This window comes from Furipterus horrens, unplaced genomic scaffold (genome assembly GCF_987537825.1).
Source record: "Furipterus horrens unplaced genomic scaffold, mFurHor1.1.pri manual_scaffold_2, whole genome shotgun sequence".
NCBI lineage: Eukaryota > Metazoa > Chordata > Mammalia > Chiroptera > Furipteridae > Furipterus > Furipterus horrens.
In genome coordinates this window covers 124,121,867-124,143,967 of record NW_028327172.1, presented here as the reverse complement: position 1 = coordinate 124,143,967, position 22,101 = coordinate 124,121,867, and the positions used below count along the sequence as shown (strand labels likewise).

The window sequence follows — 22,101 nt, the reverse complement described above, 5'->3', positions numbered from 1 at the left end:
AAACCACCAATGCTGATACCTCCCAACCTAGCAAATCCAATTCTAGTTCTCTAGGCACACTCTCACAATTGCAAAATCCCACAAATTGTCACACTTTTGGTAATAGCAAGAGATTAGAAACTACCTAAATGTCTATCAATAGAGGACAGGTTAAATAAACATGAGAACATCCATGTAATGGAATACTATGCTACAGATAAAAAGAATGAAACAGTTTTATAGGGATTGAGAGTGAAATGCCTCCAGAATACACTAATTCAGAAAAAAAAAAAAAAAAAAAGAACAACATGTTATTGTTTGGAGGAGGGGATGTTTATAAATGGATATAAAATCTATGTAGGGGCGTGGTTGGCTGGGGGCACAAATGTAGGAAGAGACTTGGTGACAGAACTTTGTAAATTTTCTTTTTTGGGCCTCACTAATTATTTTATAATGAACACTAATTCCATTTTAATCTGGGAAAATCAACAAAGTTAATTTTATAAGAAATTCAGTTCAACAGCCTGGGACTGACTGCTCCACCACATTTCTGAGAAGAAAGGGAAAACAAATGAAGCCACCTGGATCTCCAGGCCCCTCTCCCAGATCCTCAGCCATCCCCACCTCTCCCTAGGAAAACAATGTCCCGCTAAGCCCTCAAAGCCTTCCAGCTCAGTTGTTAAGGTAATTGTGTTTACTCTTTTCCAAACAGAGTAATTTGAATCAGAAGAGTAAATGTGCTCAGTCTTCAGGTTCTTTGATGTCATCTTCCTCCTTGCCCAGCAGCTTGAGTTGCGCCCAGGGCACTGCTGCCCAGAGCGTGACACACGTTCTATAAGCATTGCCATAGCTACACCATTCTGCTTGTGATAATGACATAAAACAAATAAGAAAAATCGAATTTGAAATAACAGGCCCTGAAAAACACAAGCTGTGGACACTTGTGGAAATTAGGAAACTTTGGAGTATGTTAAAATTTCAGAACAATTTTCAGTGTGGCAAAGTCCCAGAGACAAGACTATTTTCTTTCCTGAAAATAACATCTGATTGACGCAAATGGTATGTTTGAAGCACTAAGAGCCAGAGCCTGTGCCTCCTGAGCCTATCAGATGCTTTCCCTCTAGCTGACCCTTGTTAAACACCGCATCGGCTCTAAAAGCGATTTTAGGATTTGAGGTTCCTAAGACTCCAAAGCTGGTGGCTATTTAGTCATGCAAGCTGGACCTGCGCAGGCAGAGGACAGGACCGCTGGTGCCCTGCTGCGCTAGATGAACCATCTAAGTCATCCCAGTAAGAGCCTCTAGTCTATGAGACACCTACTGTCTCCTTTGCCCTAAACCACCTGGTCATTAGTCCTTTCTCCTCCGTTTGTGGGGTCCTGGGTCTACTTGTCTGAAGCTTAGGTTCATTTTACTATTTCCCTTTTGTGACACTCCTTTTCCCCACTTTGCCTTGTAACCACAAATTTGAAGTTGGAAGGTTTTTAAGGAAAAACAAAATACTAAAAGATTTTTTTTAATCCTAGAATTTCCTTTGCTCTTTTAACACCCTGGGGTTAAGCTTCTTTAATGGCATTTAAATCCTTGGGTCTTTTTTTTTTTTTTTTTTTTCATTACTTTATGTACTTGCAATAAAAACATTCCTTTAGACTTTAGAAATTCTAAATAAAACAAGAACAAAAGAGTGTTCCTTTTTTTCAACTCTCCACCCAAATGTTACCATTGTAAATCAAGGTAAGGAAGTAAATTAACTGCTGGCATTTAAATGTTTGCTGTCCCAAATATTTATTCCTTCCCTCTCCTCCAAATTTGCTTAATACAAAACAATGCTCATAAAAACAATAAATATTCATTTGTTAAATACTAAAATTTGTAGATCAAAGTATTGTGTGGCCCAAATCCTGAATAACAAGCATGATGCTTTCTTTGTCCAGCAGGAAGCCCTCTGCTTCCCAGGAGCAACCTGACCAAGTTTCGTTTCCATTTTCTCCAAGTGCTGGCAGTGTTATGCATAGAAATAACAATATAATTATCACTCTATATTTGTATAATATACTTCGCAAATAGTTTCACTTACCCCTTCAGTGCACAGAGTGCTAGAATGGATCACATTCTGGCCTTCGAGCTGGGTTTGAATGCAGATGCTGTCACTTACCTAACAGCACACTGCCTCAGCTGGGCTCAGTTTGTCGTGGGCAAGACCAGAGGATGTGCCTACTTCAGTAGGATGCTGTGATGACTGAATGAAATAACGTGTCCACAGATGCTGGCCCCCAGCAGGCCTGACCACTGTTGCACACACCCTTGCTGTTTTTCTGTGTTGCAGGTTTGCCTCCCACTGCTAAAATGTGAACTCCTCTAAGAAGAAATTAGGTCTCTTTTACCTTTGAAACTGACTCGAGTGTACAATGAACGTACTGATTTTTTAATTCTTTCCTTGGGCTTACAAAACTGCTGTGTCCCCACCCACACAGCCTCAACAAGAGGGAACTAGAGCTTCCATTCTTCCTGCGGCGTTCCTACCTCTCCTTCAGCCCCATTCAGGCTGAATGTTTGCAAGAGCAGTGAGAGCCTCGGAGATGGGGCTCTCCCACAGTCCCAGTTTTGAACCATGCTAAGTTGACACGCTCACCCTTGCCAGTCTGACTTGCCCAGAGACTCATTGCCCTCCACCAGCTGTGCTCACCTTGTGCACATGCACAGGCTCACACAGAGGCGATGTGCGCACACACATGGCTCCCAGGCTCAGCATGCCGGGCAGTCCATGGAAAAAGGGTGAGGTTAGGCACTTCCAGTCAAGATGGAGGCGTAGGTAAACACGCTTCACCTCCTTACACAACTACAGCAAAAGTTATAACTAGACTACGATATAAACATCATCCAGATTTGTCAGAAAATTGAGCTGTATGAAAATCCAACAACCAAAGATTTAAAGAAGCCACATTCATCCAGTTGGGTAGGAGGGGCAGAGACACAGAGACACACAGAGAGGTGGAAAGGCATGGAGAGGCGTGAAGCCTCAGAGTGGTGCGAAGAGGCACAGAGATGCAGAACAGGTGGTCCCACATCTATGTGTAGTGAATAAAAATCAGGAACAAGATATCCCAGCCCCAGGCCAGACCACCCAGCCCAGGGTTCCAGTGCCAGGAAGATAAGTCCCCATAACCTCTGGCTGTAAAAACCAGTGGAGTATGGGGCAGCAGAAGAAATTGCAGGATTCTCAGGAGACTACTCTTAAAGGACTTAGGACTTAACGCAGACGCACCCCCTCTGGGATTCCGCACTAGGGCAATAGCTGGAAGAGCACAAGTGGCATACAGGGAGAAATTAAAGTGACTGGCAAAAGAACCCATATAAAAGACTCATGGACATGGACAACGGGGAGGGATATGATTGCGGGAGAGGGGGTGGGTTGGGTGGGGGAGAGAAATTAGGGGAAAGGGGGACAACTGTAATTGAAAAACCAAAATTAAAAAAATAAATAAATAAATAAAATAAAGTGACTGGCAACAGGGTACGTGATGGGAGACAGCTTCCTCCTCCTGGGCAAAACTCCAGAGACCAGGCAGCAGCATTGTCCCTTTTCTGAGACCTCTCCAACACAGAGCCACAGGGCAGTGAAGTGGGTTGCCCTGCCCTGGCTATTACCTAAGGCTCTGCCCCACACAATTTACAGATGCCTTTTCTAAGACAGGGAGTCAAGGCAGCTCTACCTAATACACAGAAACAAATACAGGCAGCCTGTCAAATTGAGAAGACAAAGAAATACAGCCCAAATGAGAGAACAAAACAAAACTCCAGAAAAAGAACTAATGAAATGGAGATGAGCAACCTATCAGATGTACAGTCAAAACACTGGTTATCAGGATGCTTAAGGAACTCACTGGGTTCTTCAACAGCATAAAAAAGAACCAGGAAGAAATGAAGGTTACATTAAGTGAAAATTTTAAAAATCTACAGGGTACCAACAGTGGAGAGGATGAAGCCAAGATTAACAATTTGGAACATATGGAAGAAAAAAGCATTCAATCAGAACAGCAAGAAGAAAAAAGAATTTTAGAAAATGAGGCTAGGTTAAGGAGCCTCTGGGAAATCTCCAAACATACCAACATCCAAATCATAGGGGTGCCAGAAGGAGAAGAGAAAGAGAAAGAAATTAAAAACTTATTTGAAAAAAAAGTAATGAAGGAAAACTTCCTTAATTTGGGAAAGAAAATAGACATACAAGTCCAGGAAGCACAGAGAGTCTCGAACAAGTTGGACCCAAAGAGGACCACACCAAGACACATCATAATTAAAATGCCAAAGGTTAAAGATAAAGAGAGAATCTTAAAAGCAGCAAGCAAAAATCAATTAGGTAACCAACTGGGAGTTCCCTTAAGACTGTCAGCTGATTTCTCAAAAGAAACTTTGCAGACAAGAAGGGACTGGCAAGAAGTATTCAAATTGATGAAAAGCAAGGACCTACAACCAAGATTACTCTATTCAGCAAAGCTATCATTTAGAATGGAAAGGCAGATAAAGTGCTTCCCAGACAAGGTAATACTAAAGGAGTTCATCATCACCAAGTCATTATTATATGAAATGTTAAAGGGAGTTATATAAGAAAAAGAAGAAGATCAAAATTATGAAGATTAAAATGGCAAGAAATTCGCAACTATCAAAAACTGAATCAAAAAACAAACTAAGCAAATAAGCAGAATAGGAACAGAATCATAGGTATGGGGATCATTTGGAGAGTTATCAGCTGGGAGGGGGAAGGGAAAGAATGAGGTAAATTCGGAGATTAAGAGGTACAAATTGATCAACAAATGGTGTTGGGAGAACTGGACAGGGACATGCAAAAAAATGAAACTAGACCACCAACTTACACCATACACCAGAGTAAACTCAAGATGGATCAAAGACTTAAATGTAAGCCATGGCACCATAAAAAAAAAAAAAGAAGAAGAAGAAGTACAAATTGAAAGGCACAAAACAGACAGGGGGATATTAAGAACAGTATAGGAAATATAGTAGCCAAAGAACTTATATGCATCTCCCATGGACATTAACTAATGGGGGAATGCTGGAGGGAATGGGGGTACCGGATGGAGGAGGGCAAAGGGAGAAAAATTGGGACAACTCTAATAGCATAATCAATAAAATTTATTTTAAAAATTATTTTGACACACCAGTTGAAAATCACTGACCTAAATTATAACTTACTTTAGTATGTTATTCAATGTATACTTAAATGATTTGCTTTTGTGGAGTACAAAATGCTAATGAGTCACTAGATGGATACTGCAGAGGTTTCCAGTTCTCGATGTAATCTAAAATAAAATAAAACTTTCTTTATATGGGTGGGAAATAAAAGAAAGGATGAAGTTAATTCATAAACCTGGTAAATATTCTTTGGTGAGATGGACTACTATCCTACTAAATTATTCAGTGACACATCTTTACTGCTGGACTATTGAGCCATCATTGTGCCAGTTGTTGTGAGTAGGACACTATAAGACATGGTCCTGGCCCTCAGTGCCCTCCAGTAGAGGTGGCATGGGGTACAGTTTCCACATCCCAGCTCTGCCACTGACCACCTAGGTGACCCTTAATCTAGCTCTGAGCCTTTGTTTTCATTCTGAGAAACTGAGATACTCTGCTTCGCAGATTGGTTCCAGGAAGAGAAATATGTCGTATGTGACATATGGGGCATACAGCATGGGGGAGGGGTTCAGTAAATGACAGGTCTTGTTTTGTTGGTTTTTGAGGGCTTGCTGAGAGGCACATAGGAGGAGGGGTAAACATGTAAAGAAACCCCAAGGGCACCAGAGTGGACTACTCCAGAAGGTAGAGTTCCAGGGTAGTGAACAAAAAGAATGCATCGTCACGCCTTCTGGGGTGGGGACGTCCTTCATAAAAGAGGTCACATGACTTGAGCCATGAAGGGTGTTTAAGTACAGGACAAGTGGTGGAGACTGGAACGGTATTGTAGATGAAGGGAACAGCATGAGCAAAGGCCTGAAAAACTGCATGCAGGGCAGAATTCCTGGAACCTGCAGTGCAAGCCCAGCCCACATGGCATAAGACTGTAGTGTGCAGAAAGGAAGTCTGAGGGAGAATCAGTGACAGAGTATAGTGGAGTTTTAGCCTCCTGCTTGTAAGCACAGGAGTGTGTTCATTGAACATATCTCCTCTTGAAAATCTTTATCTTTATTCATTTACTTTGGAGAAATAATATATGCTAATTGTTAAAGAAAAATCAAGTAGTAGAAAAGTACAACTGATCCTGCTCCATTCCTCAGAGAAAACAGTTTACTGTTTAGTTTTCTGGACATTTTATTGAAGAATGTTTTAAGCTAGAAAGTGTCATAAACAGATTTTGTTGTTTTTAAAAAAAATCACTTTGGACATAAAGTAGGGGGTGGGGAGACTGAGGCAGGTGACGAGGGCAGTTGGTTCAGAGACGCTGAGACCCACACGGAGGCAGCACAGTGAAGGGGGCAGAAAGGTGGACAAAGAGGGAGTCCGGGATGACTCCTTGATTTTGGCTGAGGTTAATGAGATTGGAGATACAGAAGAAACCTAGATTTGTGAGAAAATGTTCTTATTATAATTTTGGACATCATGAATTTGATGTGGCCACGGCACATGTGGGAAAGGACGTCCTAGGTCTGGGGTTGAGGAGTGAAACCCAGCTTAAAGAAGTAGACATGGAGTAGATTTCATATCATGGCGAGATTGGTCAGGGAGAGCCAGAGGAAGGCCTAGAGTTAAGAAATGAGCAGAGCCCTGACCAGTGTGACTCAGTTGGTTGGGTGTCGTACTACAAGGCAAGGGGTCACCAGTTAGATTTCCAGTCAGGGCACATACCTGACTTGTGGGATCAGCCACGGGTTGGGGCACCTACAATAAGCAACTGATCAATGTTTCTCTCCCTCTCTTTCTCCCTCCCTTCCCTTCTCTCAATAAATACGCAAATAAATAAATAAATAAATAAGAGCAGAGACAGATTTTTACAAGGAGATGGACAAGGAACAGACCCAGGAGGGAAAAAAGTCCAGTGTCGCAGTCAGAACAGAACTTCAGGAAGGATCAGCAAGAAGGGAACAAGTACATTGACTCATGTGAAAATGAGCATTGCTCTTAGTGTTCATCAGGGGGCTTTACCAGAATGGGTTCAGCTCATCATGTATGTATATTATTAGAAAAGAACAGGAAGGAAATATAACATAATGTCTACAGTAATTATTCTGGGTGTCGAGATTACGGGCGACTGCTATTTCCTTTTCTTCCAAGACAAGAGATGAGGGATGAGGGAAAAAGAAAAAGGTATGATATTCCCCAAGGAGACATTTAAAAATTATACAGATGAAGCAAATTCATTCAACATGCCCAAGCATTTAAATCATAAGAGAGATACCAACTTTATGGGGAACAAGGCATAAAATAATATTGCTGCTACATATCATTGCTTGCTGTTTTCTAAAGGAGCCACAGAAAGCATGGTGAGAAGCTCTTTGGTTCCCCCCAGAGACCTGACAAAACCAGTTAAGGAACTAGGAGGAAGTTCCCCAAACTTCAGTCATTTAAGTCCATGATTTTTGTCAACTTCCTTTACCACCACTCTTGTTATTTAATCAACACTGTATTTAAACCAACTCACTTTTAAACTTGAATGGATCCATTTATATCACAACTGTAAATAGAAAATCATTATCACAGTAAATTGGTTAGTTTAATAAAAACAAAACAACTGTCAGTAATTCTAGCAAGAAGCTTTCAACAACCCAAGGTTTTCAGCCTGAGGCCTGAATGAGCTAGCTCTCTGGTAAAATGGAAGCTCTACAAGCACTACAAGTGGTGAAAAGCCTTACTGGCACTGCCTTAGTATGATTCCTTCAGAAGCAAACCCTTTGACAAGAATTCAGTTACAAGTACTCTACTTGAAAGGTGAAGGAAACATGGAAACACAAATAAGGGAGTTGGGACTTGCGATGGAAAAGGGAAGGAAGTCAAGAAATGATGTGTTATCAGGCCAGCGATCTCTCCAGGAAACTGGAACTTAATCCCCTTGGAGAACTCTGGAAGCCAGTGCGGAGTACACTTGAGACTTAGCCCCCCCACCAAGGGTGAGAGAGCTAGGGTATTTCTATACCCACTGTTGTCCAAGGCTGATTCTGGGGACATTAATTCCCCAGCATTCCTAGGCTGCCTTGTGGGCAGCAAGGCAGGCCCCAGAGGCAAGAGAAGACCTCAGGTAAGGAATTCCAGAGCTGCAGTTGGAAGTCTGGCCGGAGTACACTGATTTGATAAAGGCAAGAGATACAGGCCAGCCCTGCAGAGATTGCTAGACACTACACTGAGATTAAAAGATAATATAAAAGGAAATAGCTTTCCCATTATTTACGTCAACGGAATTTATGCTAGACCTATTAATCACTCAAAATCATCTCCCACACCACCAGGCTAAAGCTTCCCCACCCCAGTAAGGCCTGAAGCCGCTCCAGAGGAATAGAGCCTAAGCCAGCCACTGTTCTGCGGGGCCTGGCTGAATCTCAATCATGCCAGGCCACTGAGAAACAGACCTTTTAAAATACATTTAAATTTAAATTTACTTTCCTCCCTGTCAATTAGAAATAGCCTCATCATATCTGCCTGCCCAATAGAGTTGTCAAAAAGATTCTTCTTGTCCTGGCCGGGTAGCTCAGTTGGTTAGAGTACTGTGCCGATATGCCAGGGTTGCAAGTTCCATCCTGAGTCAGAATCCATACAAGGAACAACCAATGAATGCATACATAAGTAGAACAACAAGTTGATGTTTCTCTCTCTCTCTTTCTCCTCCTATCATCAATAAATAGAAATTTTAAAAAAGATTATTCTCCATGAAAGCAACTCCTTAAGATGAAAACCTATATTGGCAATATAGACAAATGAGAATGATTGATCATTTTTAAAAGTAATTTTACCCTTATAAAAAGACCATCATATTCCTTGATCCATTTAAAATGATTTATTTGCAAATATCAAGCTACTCTATCTATTGCTCACAACTACACAGGGGATAACATATAACGGTACCAAGTGCTATGAAACTGTGTGTATGTATGTTTAAATATATTTTTTTCCTTCAGCAAACATGTATTGAACTCTTTTGATAAAACAGGAACTGTTCTAGGAGCCTAGAGACATAGCAATAAAGGAAACACAAAAATCTCTTCCCTCCAACGGACTGCATTCTAGTGGGGAAGATGGTCAGTAATGAAATGAGTAACATATGGAGGATTCAGCTGGCAATCGTCGGTAGCCGTCCGTCTCGAGAGACGATGGGGTAGCTTCTTAAGAGTCTATCTGCACCGCCGAGAATGGCTGTGCAGTCCGACTCGGGAGTGACACGGTATCTGTCTCCTCCCGTGTTGAATCGACATCTTGCGATGACGCTGGAGTGTCCTCTCCAGTGAAGCTGAAGCTACAGAGCCTGGGCAGGGTGATATGGAGGGTCTGCTGTTGCCCATGCAGCAGACCCCCCCTCTCTTCGCAGCTGAAGGGTCCAAGGGAAAGACGGAGTCAATACAGCTTGGCTTCAGGTGCGCCGCAGGAGTTGCCGGTGTTGACTACAACGTCAAACCGCCTTAGGGACTCCGGCTCCGGATTTTCTGTCGGGGTTTACTCCCTTAGCCTTTCCCCTGAAGAGGTATGCCGCAAGGCAGCGGAGGTTTTTTGGAGTCAGAGTTTTCCTTCTCTGATGTGCCCTGACTGGAAGATCGAACCAGCGACACTTAGCTCTCAGGCCGACGCTCAATCCACTGAGCCAAACCAGCCAGGAAACAGCTGGCAATAAGTGCTACAAATAAAGCAGGAAAAGAGGATGGGGCGTCCCAGTGGCTAGGAAGGGGTTATAATTTTAAATAGGGTGCTCAGAGAAGGTTTTACTGACAAGGGATATTTGGAAAGACCCAAAGAAGGCAAGGGAGTAAGTCAGGTGAAGATCTGGAGAAAGATTACGACAAAGAGAAGAAAAAGCCTGTGCAAAAGTTCCAGGACAAGGACATGCCTTAGATTCAAGGAACAGCAAGAAGCCCGGTAAGGCTGGTGCAGAGTAAACAAGGGGAAGGAAAAGCAGTGAGAGATGAAACCAAAAAAAGTCAGGGGTAAGTGTAGGTAACATAGTCTTGTAAACCATTGAAATGGTAAACATCTGGATAGTCCTGAGCAGAGGAAAGGCCTGGACTCAGGTTTACATGGGTCACTCTGGTGGCCATGTAGACAACAGACAGGTGTGATGAGGGCAGAAACATCAGTTAGGAGGCTACTGTCGAAATCCAGATGAAAGATGATGGCAGATTGAGCTAGAGTGGTGAGAAGTCATTGGTTCTGGTTTTATTTTGCAGGTAAAGGACTTGTAGCTAGATTAGAAATGGGGAGTAAGGCAAAGAGACTTCTGGCCTGAGCAGCAGAACAGACCTGCCATTTCCTGAGAGAGAAGACTATGGAGCAGCAGATTTGGGGAAAGATCAGCTAGATTTTGAATATGTTAGGTTTCAGATACCTGTTAGGTATCCAAATGGAGAGGTCTTTAGGCAGCTGTCCATGCAAGTCTAGAAGCCAGAGCTAGGTCTGAGCCAAAGATAGAACTTTGGGAGTTGCCAGTATCTACAAAGTAAGCAAAGGCATAAGATTGGACAAGGTCATCAAGAGAATGACTAGATGGAAGAGAAGGGGCTGAGAGGCTGGCCACAGGGGCACTGCCAGCTTCAGGTGAGGGAGAAGATGAAGAATAAGCCAAGGAGACTGACAGGTGATCCAGAATCCCAGGAAAGCACCGGAGCTGATGACATCCTGGGAGAAAGTGAGAAAGTGAAGAAAGAGTAATCAACTGTGTCAAATGCTGATGATGAGTCAAATAAGAATTGACCATCAGATTTAGTGAAGAGCTGGGGCCAAAAGCATGTCTGAAGTATGTTCAAGAGAGAACAGGTGAAGAGACATGTGCTTATACCTGCTACCCACTGTGTACCAGTGGTTTTAGCACTGTTTGGAACCTAAATAAAGAAGCCTGACGTTTTTTCCCTGACAAAATAAAGTATAAACATTAGATTTAATTGATTAATTTGGGTTAACAAAACAGCCTTTTCTTCAACAGTAAGGTGTTTTGCCTAAGATATTTAATGATTGGTTTCATTTTCCTATTTACTTTTTATAGGAACAAAAATGTTGACTACATACTGCAAAGTCTGTAGTATATATGGTGGAAATTCTGCATATATAGTCACTGTTGTAAGTGCCTTGCAGTACCTAAGTCAGAAAGTAAGTTTCTTTCCTTCTCTCTGTTCCCTTCTGGTGAGGCACCAATGATCTGGAAGATAGGGAAAAGGAGAGTAAGATGAAAAAGAGGAGCAAGCAAAACCTCCAAACTATCTCCAACAGGATGATGAAGTTAGTTCACCAGTAGCAACATAATGGGTGAGCACAAAGTCACATGCATCAGGGTTCACAGTGAGGCTGGTAGCACAATCACTGACTCATGCGCAATGTAAATTGGGTTACCAAAATAAAAAGAAAAGAGAAATTGCCCCCTCTTCCCTTTTAAATTAAATCTTGTGTCATGTTGATCAGAATACAATTTTGAGTTTCTAACTGTATAAATTAGTTATAATGTCGGCAAGTATCATCTTTATTTGATTGTAAATTCCTCTTTCATCTTAGACAAGAAGAAACTGTGAGGAAATAGGATATCACTCATCCCCTGATTAATGAGAAGTGTGGGCAGTTTTATTCAAAGGATCATAGTCTTAGGCTAGAAATATAATGATTATTTTATTTATTTATTTTTCTTTTCTTTCTTTTTCATCTTTTTTCTTCAGTAAAAAAGGAGCAGAAAGAGACAGTACAGCCGAAATAGAGCTACTTTCATGAAATGTTTCTTCCACAGTGCTGGGAGCCCTAAGATAACAGTCCTGTATTCAAATGTGAGAGGCAGAAAATGTAATTTACTTGAAGCATTACATGAAACAGAATAGGTTTGGTTTGTTTTTTTTTTTTATAGAAAAGCAACCATAGTAAAGTGAAATACTCACAGTAACTAATGTACGATGTCCATTTGATTTTCAACCTTTTTCACTTTGAGTCATCAAAAAATAGATATAATGAGAATGAGTGTCATTTAAACATCAGTTTTGCTGTTGCTATTGTTGCAGTAATGACTATAATTAATCAGAGTATTAACTCTTGCATGAAAAACAAGCTAATAAATGCCCACCTTGGTTTACAAGTGGAAGGGACAGAAGAAAATGTTAATTAAGTAAACTTCCTCTCTTGCTTCTTTTTCTCAGATTGTAATTTAACATTTATAATTGCTCTGTCTTTCTTGTAGAAATGGATCTTTTTTATCTTAATTTTCAGCTCACTTATTATTTCTTAACTACAGTTACTGTACAATAGTGTTTCTTACCTAGCTGACTCTTTCTGGAGACCAATTCACCACCTTGGGCATCAAGTCATCCTTCCTATCAGTTCTTAATTCTCTTCATTTTCAGGGGTCAGACTATGAAATTCTCATAGCTCACCAGTGGAAAGAGTTTATCAAGTGATTTCACACCCCGCATGCTGCAGGGTCCATGAAGAAAGGGGGACAGATGAAAGGCATCAAGAAGCAAGACAGCAGCTCTAGAGCATTTTTCAGTCCACCCTCGTAGTAGTAAATCCTGAATGTTGTTTTCACATTATTGTTTTTTATTTCCCTCACAGCATGCAATGTCTGTTCGGACTACCAGGATAGTAATCCAAGAAGTTGTGACACTTAGCTAGCTAAGAAATTATCTGACCTGAACCATACTGCAATCCATTCCACAGACGGCTGGACAATTCTGACTTGTTTACTGATCAGATAGTTCAGGCATGGGCCATTGAACCCATATTTAAATTGATTAAATTTTCCCCTTCCTAGAAGCCCAGGTTTATTTTCGTGTAGGGCCAAAGGGAGAGAGAACTGAGAGACACAGAAGGACGCTGAGTGAGAGAAGACAAGAATGTCAACTATTCCACAGTAAGGGGAAAAAGCATCAGACTGCATCCTGTCTGTATTTTTTAACACATCCCATAAGAGAAATCCAGGAAATGCCCCTCCCCCTCGTTTTGGGGTTACAATGAGTACTATTTTGTGCTGCAGCCAAGAGACCCTCCTGTTAGCTGTGCTCAACTGCATGTACACAGTGGACTGGATCAGACAGAGAGGCCAGAGGAGTGCTGAGCTCAGGAGCATGTGCTGGAGGCCTACACAAACCCACGGTTTTGCTCTCCTGTCCACTACCCCCACTCAGGATCCTCACATTCCCAGATTTTTGGAATGTGAGGATTACCCCATCACTTCCTTCGCAACTCACCCGCACAGTCTCCTCCCCAAAGCACCATGACTGGAACACCCAAGACCTCTTCTGATTGTCGTGCCTGTTGGGGCCACAGACATCATTTCATCTATTACACTAAAGAACAGTCTGTAATACAAATATTTCACTGAATTTACTTGGTCAGTGTTTCACTTCAGCATTTCAATAGTCAACCCTATATCATGAGTTCCATTTCTGCCCTTCCTATAAAATATATTAGCAGCACATTTTCTGGAAAGGCTTATTTTCATCTGACAAGTTTTTCAGATGGAGAAAATAAATCACAGAGAATTTAAGGGATATTGCTAAAGCAGTCAACAAGAAAAGAACAATCTAACAATATATGACATTTTACCAAAAAAATGTAGCTTTAAAAGTCGCTTTCCATGTTGGAATTTCTTGGGTGATGGAAATGTTCTGTATCTTGATTGGAGTGGTGATTTCACAGGTGTATATATTTATAAAAGCTCATTGAATTATACACTTAAAACTTGTATACTTCACTATGTTCACATTTTACCTTAAAAATAAAAAGCCCAGTGCTGGCCAATGTGGCTCAGTTGGTTGGAGCGGCATCCCATACCTGAAAGGTCACAGGTTCGATTCCCCATCAGGGCGCATACCTAGGTTGCAGGATTGAGCCCCGGTCCAGGCGGGAGCACAAATGCATGTAATCCCCAGTTGGGCACATACGCTCCCTGGTCCCAGGATGTAGGGAGGCAACCAATCGACGCTTCTCTCTCGCATCAATGTTTCTCTCTCCATTCTTCTCTCTCTAGAAGCAAGAAAGAAAAATGTCGTCAGGTAAGGATATAAATAAATTAAAAAGCCCATCGTTTGCATTGCTGTAAATGGCCATAGCGCCCCTTTGCATTAACTTCTGCATGCCCACCAGTGGGACCTGAAATGTGTCTGCTCTGACACAGTGGCTCTAACACTGTCACTGCTGCCTCGTCCTCTTGTCTTTGGTGACTTAATAATTTCTTTCTACTTTTTGTTATTGTTGTCAAAATAACCCTAGGATCGGCTCTTTCATTTTTTAAACCTTTTTTACCATATTATATTTTAACATTTTTAATTTTTCTTCCTTTAATAATATTGGCTCATTGCATATATTATTAAAAGCCCAAAGAAGAGGAGAAGATCCACCTGTGGCCCACTATTCAGAGAAAATGTCCATCAGTATTTTAGTCTATCCTTCTAGATATATTCAGGAGATACAGACTGAGTGCCCACTTTGTCACAGAATTGTTCTAGGCACCAGGAAAACTGATAAACAAGATAGTGCCTTTGTTCTCACAGAGCTTAGAGGCTAAAAAATAACATGTAGTAAGAGATATTAAGCACCAATATTAGTTCTTCTATAATCTTTTGCCATTTAACAATTTAGCATTGCTACCTTTTCAAGTGAATAAAAATAATTACATGATATCATTTTCATAGCTGTATAATGCTCCACTACATGGCTAAATTAGAATTTATTTAATTAATAAATCCCCTAGTTCAAACAACTAGACCTTTCAAAGTTATAAACTACTCTTCTATGAACATACCATTGAGAATCTTTTGCGTGTATATTTAGTGATCTTCTTGCTGGCAAAATAATTTCAGAGATCATTGTTAACATACTTAACTGTTTTCTTTTAAACACCCTTCACTTTAGTGGTTGCATAAGCTTATTCCTTAACCCTCTGTACTGTAGATGAAAGAATCTATAGGTCATTTTCAAAATCATGGTAAAGGGTAGCATGCTCGTGCACTTATGTCTACATAATGCCTCTCTACCATTAAGGCACTTGAAGGCCTTGAAGGTAGATCCCTCACCAGAAGATTCTTTACCCATTTCTTCCAGGAAATTACCTGACTTTTTATTGTACCAGGGTTTAAATCTCTGAAATGGGCAGAATGACTTTTGCAACCATAAAGCATTTTCCTAAGTCTAAGGCTACTACTTTATGAAGCACCTTGTTTGAAAACTTCAGGCACAGGACTGAGGAGATTTACTATCTGGCCCAAGTGTGGCCAAGAAGTAGTAGAGGGAGGATAGCTGAAAATAAAGTGTAGGGCATGAGTGGGAGCTCACCACGCTATCTATTTCCTGAGAAACCTCTGATCCTAGATGACTTGTAGAGAACTTAGCATTTGCAGAGGAGGAGAAAGTCACTTTAGAAAACATGACACAGGAAACCTTCACCTTATATATTTCTAAGAATGTAGCAAAATACTCAAACAATTCAGTGAGCCCCTATTATGCGTAAAGCACTATTTTAATCACTTAAGATGATTTTTACAATCTCAAACTAGTTCACAAACTCATTTCACCCTCCAAGTTGAAAGTAAGTTTATATTTGCTGTAAAAATAGTATATAACATTATAATATTCTTTGATACATTTTTGATCATCTGCTTTAAGAGAATTGTGCAAGGTACTATTGTAGCAAGGGGCCTACAAAGATGAATCAGACAAAAACTTGTCATTCAAGAATTGACCCACTACAGCTACAGTGTCTAGTCTGGTAGCTTCTTGCTATAGGTGCTGCTGAATGGTGTAAATTTGGCTACTGTGAAATAAGAGTGCTATAAGTAAATGACACACCAAATTCAAAAACTTAACATGAAAACAAGAATGTAAAATATTTCATTAATAAATTTTGATAATGATTACATGTTGAAATGGTAATAGTTTTTAATATTGGGGTTAACTGAAATATATTATTAAAATTAATTTAACCTGCTTCTAGCTTTTTAATTTAAAATTATATATGTGACTTGCATTCTATTTCTACTGGCAGTATTGATCGACACAATTATATTTACTACCTGTTCAGTGTGTATACAAGGTGCCAGGTAATTTTATATCAGATATATGTAATCTTCCACAAGAGAGGTATCACAGATAAGGAAACTGAGGGGGTAAAGGCTATATTACTTCATTATTCAACACATACGACAGTCCATCCAGAAAATATCCAGTCATGTATATGAAAAACAGACACATATTGAAGAAGATATAAGATACAAGAAACATTGTATACAGGACAATGATGCCTCAGCCCCCTTCAAAGTAGGCACATTGGGACCTTACACAGTTCTCCCAATCACCATCAGCTGCCCTGTTGTATTTTCCTGAATTTCATCAATGGTCTGAAATCTCTTCCCTTTCAAAGGTGATTTTAGTTTTAGGAGAAGCCAGAAGTCCCAGGGTGCCATATGTGGGCTGTAGGGGGACTGAGTCACCTGGGTGATTTGATATTTCACCAAAAGCTATGAATGAGACATGATGCATGAGCAGGCACATTGTCATGATGAAGCTGTCCATCACTCGTTGCACATCGCTGAGGCCTTCTGAACCACCCAAATAGTTTCCACAGAATGTTCAAGCTTGACACAAAATTTGATACAGATTCATTGCTCTACTCGCTGTCATTTTGAATGCGACAGCCACATAGTACACATGTTCACTCAACAATGCCTACTGCCCTCACTGACTAGTATAGTGACATCGTCATTGTTCATGCATGAGCATTCCAGTCCACTCTCCTTGGCTGACAGGTTATATCAATGTCACAAACCGTTCTCATTATATTAATAATGGCTGGGCTTTTCCCGGACAGACCTCGTATCTCATGTATTTTCTGTGCACCTAGCACTGTTTCGGCAGTAGAGATACAACAAATGTCCCTACTCTCATGGAACTTTTGTTCTAGTGAGAGAGAAAGGTAATAAACAAGTAAGTATAAGAAATATGTCAGGCAGTGACAATGAAGAAAGATGAGGCCTATAAAAGAATGCAGAGTGCCCAGAATTGGGGTAAGGCGGGGGTGGGCTATCTTTTAGACAATAAGGGCTGAGAAGGAATCTGAGCAGAAACATGAAGGATTGAATCCTGTGACTATCTACCTAGCTTCTAGGCAGAGGCAACAAGTAAAGGACTAAGGTGTGTGTGTGCACTTTAGACTTTGGAGGAACAGCAGGAGAGCCAGTGGTGCTAGAGAGGAGTGAACAAGGAATAGAAGGAGAGGAAGCTAGAATTCTATTCCTGTAGTGACTTGGAAGCCACCACAACTAGGAAATGTTGAAGGACGACTTTGGCTGCCCTGTGACGCATGGACTGTTGTGAGCATGCATGGAACCCAGCAAGAGCGGAAGCTGGAGACCAGTTAAGAGGCTACTTGCAGTAATTCAAGAGAGATTTTACAAGGTCTGTCTGACTCAGCCACTGAAGATTTGCTGTTCCTGCAATACAAAGTAAAATAATCTAAAAATTATCCAGAGAATTAGACCAGTAAAGGTCAAATATCTGGATAATTTAAGCTTCAAAATATATTTGGGAGTCTGTAAAGTTATCTGAAATGGCAGTAAAAAAAAAAAAATCACTGTCTAACTTCATAGGATAGTAATTTGTCTCTGTCCCTTGCTTTCTGCCAATTTAACCTAAGGGAAGTGGATTTAAGATCTGTAATTGGCAGAGCAGGATTGCAGGACCTTTAAGTCAAATTCAGATCAGGCAAATTAGCTTTATTTTTGCCAAAGAAAAGTGTTTAGTTGAACCAGATGACAATTTTGTAGTCTAAACTATTTGCATTCAGAAAGCTGTCTACCTTCTGAATTACTCCCAGAACTGCTAATTCTAAGATTGAATATAACTGTACATGCAAGACACTATTAAAGAAAGAACTGGATAAATGTATATATTAGTCTAGATAACTCCACTCAGTAAGCCTGTTTTTATGGACAGAAGTACTTTTAAAAAGAAAGCATCCTCAAGGTCAAATGTTACATAGGCCAAGTCCCTCCTCTGAGAGATAAATTAAAGTTTAAAGTAGGTACCCAGTTTCAAATGAGAACAAATACAAAGCAATCACAAGGATCAAACTCTTGTCATGATGAAAAGGAGGCTAAATCTTGACCCTCCAGGTGGTTTATTTACTTTGGTGGCATTCGCTGGAAGACTGTCCAACTCCATGTTTCACTGTGCCTGTGTAGGTGGGCTTTCTGGCATTAGATGTAGTTCCTGTCAGTCAGGTAGTCCCCCCCTACCAACCGCCCCCCAGCACTAAAATGTACAGATTATACACATCAAAGGCAGGCTGCAAACTCTGCAGCTGAAATTTACACAAATCTGTGCTTTGAGTAACTGGATAAACAATGAGACTAATGACCTTGTTCTGCATTAATCTCCATATGACTCTGTTGGTACTGCTCTTGACTTCAGGCAATAAGGCTGTAGCTGGGGCTCTAGCCTCAAACCAGGGATTAGGCGCTGGCTGAAAGCTGACAGGAGCCCAGGGCCCTGCTCTTACAGCCCAGGAAGCCTGAGTCCCTACTCCTGCTTTATCACTTGGTACAAGTCACATAGAAAATTTATACTGGGAGGCGGGGCCAAGGCAATGACTCCGTTGGTAGGGTTACCTTAGGTTAGAAAGGATCACTCATGAAACACACTGAGCTAAATGCCCTAAGTGCTACACATGTGATACTCCTGCCACTTCACATCCAGCCCTAGCCATAATCTTTACTGCCTTGTAAATTTGAGATGCCTGGGTCTGAGATATGCAATCCCATTCTATTTTGTAACAGAAATTCTGGTGGGATTTACAGTCCCAAGGAACACCTCTTATGCACCTTTCTGCTCACTCCCCCTGTATTCCTACGGTTTTTGTTGTTTCAAATACTTTATCCATGTGTACGTTATCCCTTTCATAGCCCATCGCACTAATAAGGTTGTTCTCACAGTTATTGTGAGCTGTGTCAAATGCTCACAAAAAAGTATTCTATTTTCAGTGTCATTTTTCTTCATCCATTTATCAATTCATTGAGAGCCCATCATAAACATGATGCAGACGTAAGCCACATTCCTTCTCTTCCTAGAATATTCTTTCTCTCATCATATTCACTCTGGGTAACAAAGGCGAAGGTGATTTTGGTGCCTTTCTAACACGACTGTTGGAGTCGTGCAGATGGTCACAGCAGTGCATGCCTGAGCTTGACACCATCCCCATTTGCTCCTGTGATAAAGGTTCCTAATGCTTTACAGGTTTTCTGTTTTGTAACTTACAGGTCTTCTCAAGAATCATCTTTGCTTCATGGACTAATGACCTGAGATTTGTGCATACTTTCACATGCATTATCTCACTGAATTCTTAAAACAATCTTACCAAGTAGGCAGTTACTATGCCCATTTTGCAGGAAGCAAACTGAGTCTAGGGGGGCGTTGAAAGCCTTTCCTAAGGTCACCACATCATGAGAGGGAGTGGCAAAGTTCACCTCCAACCCAGGATTTCTGACGACTCTTTGCATTACACTATTTTAAAGCTGTCTCTTTATATTGGTTACTTCTAAAACAAGAGAATGCTGCTCAAGAAGCATTTCAAGAGGGACCTTATAGTTTAACCATCAAGACAGAAACTCTAGTCACTTTCTGGCTGTAGGAAAAGATTTCTGAAATGTGCCAATAAAAGAATTTCAGGTCATAGAGACCAGAAATAATGAGTGCTTTGATAAAGAATTATATTAACACTGGTTCTCCACAATCTAACTTCTGTGGGAAAAAACTACGTACAATAAATACGTGCACACGTGTTGTGTCAATGTTCTCTTCCCAAATGTGGCTGCAGAAGAAAGTGAGAAGCAGACTGAAATGAGACAATATTTATGGCTGAAGAAATTCGGCTTCACATAACGGTAATTATGAACAAGATATTTTCCTTAATAAAATTACTGCTAAACAAAATCTGGAGGAACTAAGTGTTTCCCTATGTCCTCTTTATTTTATTCCATGTGCTCAAGAATGGTTGCAGGAAAGAAAGGCGGAGAGTAAAAGGGAGCAGAGGGAGAAAGAGAGTCATAGCCAGACGGTCTCTGCTGAGGGTTGGTTTTGCTTTAGAAACTGGAATGTGTCCAGGCTTGATTTTTATTTTCAATTCACATTTCAGATCCAGCTCCCCAAACTCTTTGATCTTTCTCCCTGTCTCCTTACCCGGAAGAGAACCCTTGGCCTTCTCAGCTGGGAGCTGGGAGCACACGTGGAAAGACTGGCTGGGATCCATATTCTTGCCAAATTTAGTCACACAAAGGGGCCTGCAAGGGAAAAAAGAAAGGATGAAAGAGGCAGCCGCCGGGACTTCAAAGGCCGCGCCGCCGCGCCGGGCCCTGCGCAGGCGCCGCCCTCCATGGATATAAGGCGAAACTGGTGCGCGGGCGGTCTCTGCGCGGCCGCCGGGCGCGCGTCCGCGGCCGGAGGGTGGGTGGGGGGTTCCCGCCGGGGAGGGAGGGGCGGGATCCCGTGTCTGCGCCACCCGCGGGCTGCCCGAGGCGGGTCCTCAGCCAAGTTAAGGCGCCTGAGAAAAGTTTTCAGGAAGGAGGAGAAAGAATGTCACGTCCAAGCGCGCTAGGAAGCAGTGCCGCGGCTCGCCAACTTATTCCGGCTCCCGTAACACCCCATTTTAGGGATCCCCCTTCCAGAAAACATGCCAGTTACTCTCGGTGGGAGCCCGGGCATTGCGCGGCTTCCTGTCGCGGAGCCGAGCAGCGAGGGCGCTTGGTGGAACTCCTTGCCGGCCCAGGCGCTCCCCTGAGCCCGATTCGCACCCCCTCAATCCTATCGACTGTCTCCCAGCTGATTCCCCTCCCTCGGGGCTGCCTCGGTACTGGAGTCGACGCCCCGCGGTTGTCAGAGGGGCTGCGAGCCGAGCCCACGGATGGTGAGGTGGGACGTGGCCCTCCCTCCCAGACCGTGGGAGGACCCGGACCCTGAACTGGCGCTCCTGGGGCGCGACCCGGAGAGACCAGAACGCGGCGCTCGGCCCGCACCCGCGCGGGAGAAGCCACCCGAGGGCTTCGCAGGCTCCGCTCCGCGGGCAGATCCCGGCAGTCAGCGCCGGCTCCGCGGAAGCCGGGTGTCCGCAGGCGGCCGGATTTGGGAACGACATGTTGACGGCCCCACGAGTTCTCTATTCCCCCGGCGGGTGGGGGATTGAGTTTGTTTGTCCTTGGAGGAGGAGAGGAGGCGGAAGAACCCCTGGGACACAAACTGCCATTTCCCTCGCCCTCCCCTCCCCTCCCCTTTTCCCTTATCCGTTAAACTGAAGAAGTGCACAGCTTTCAGTGCCTGGTGAGGCTGAAGTGGGAAACCGAGGGTGGCGGACGGAGTTCCATCTCTGTAATCACATTCTTCGTTTTTCTAATCCTTAACCCTCGCTTCTCTCCTTTCGAGCACCCTCTTCCGTAGGCCCCCGCCAGCCCCCCTCCGTTGGGATCCCACCAAAGTCGTGGCTGGGAGCGAGTCCAGGCCACACAAAGGGGAAGACCCAAGCTTGAGAGGGGGGTTAGGACCGCGGGGGCGGAGAGGGCTCTGAAGGGCACCGCACTTTTTCTCTCCTCCCTGTAATTAAGGACTCGCTTTAGTGTTTGTACCTGGCTCGCTTTGGCAGCAAAATCGCCCGGGGGGAGGGGACTGCAGGGTGTGAGTGGGGAGTCATTCTCCCAGTTCCCCCGCCGGCACCCGCGGAGAGCTGCGCTCAGTTTGCCCTGTGGGCAGCGGGCCGCGTCTCCGCTCCCCCCTTCTCGGTTCCGGCGCGGGGTGGGCGCCTCGCCCCCCACGCGCAGCTCTGCCGGCGGCGCCGGGCGCAATAGGAAGTGTTGATATAAAACAAGTCACTGTTCGCTCGCTCCCAAACTAAACCCCAACCAACCAAAGCCACCAAGAGGGGAAAAACCAACAGCAATCCAGCCAGCCCCTAGCAATTGTTTCACGG

The 22,101-nt window shown here is 42.7% G+C and overlaps 1 long non-coding RNA gene across 1 annotated transcript in view; it reads right to left on the bottom strand.

Moving 5' to 3' along the window:
• LOC150019420 (uncharacterized) overlaps nt 1–20,456 on the bottom strand; it is a 29,725-nt gene extending 9,269 nt beyond the window's left edge. The window contains exons 1-2 of the long non-coding RNA XR_016509252.1: nt 20,325–20,456; nt 13,969–14,120 (exon numbers count right to left, since the gene is read on the bottom strand). This is a non-coding gene — a long non-coding RNA (uncharacterized LOC150019420). The remainder of the gene's footprint in view (nt 1–13,968; nt 14,121–20,324) is intronic.
• Between the last annotated feature and the right edge of the window lie 1,645 nt (nt 20,457–22,101).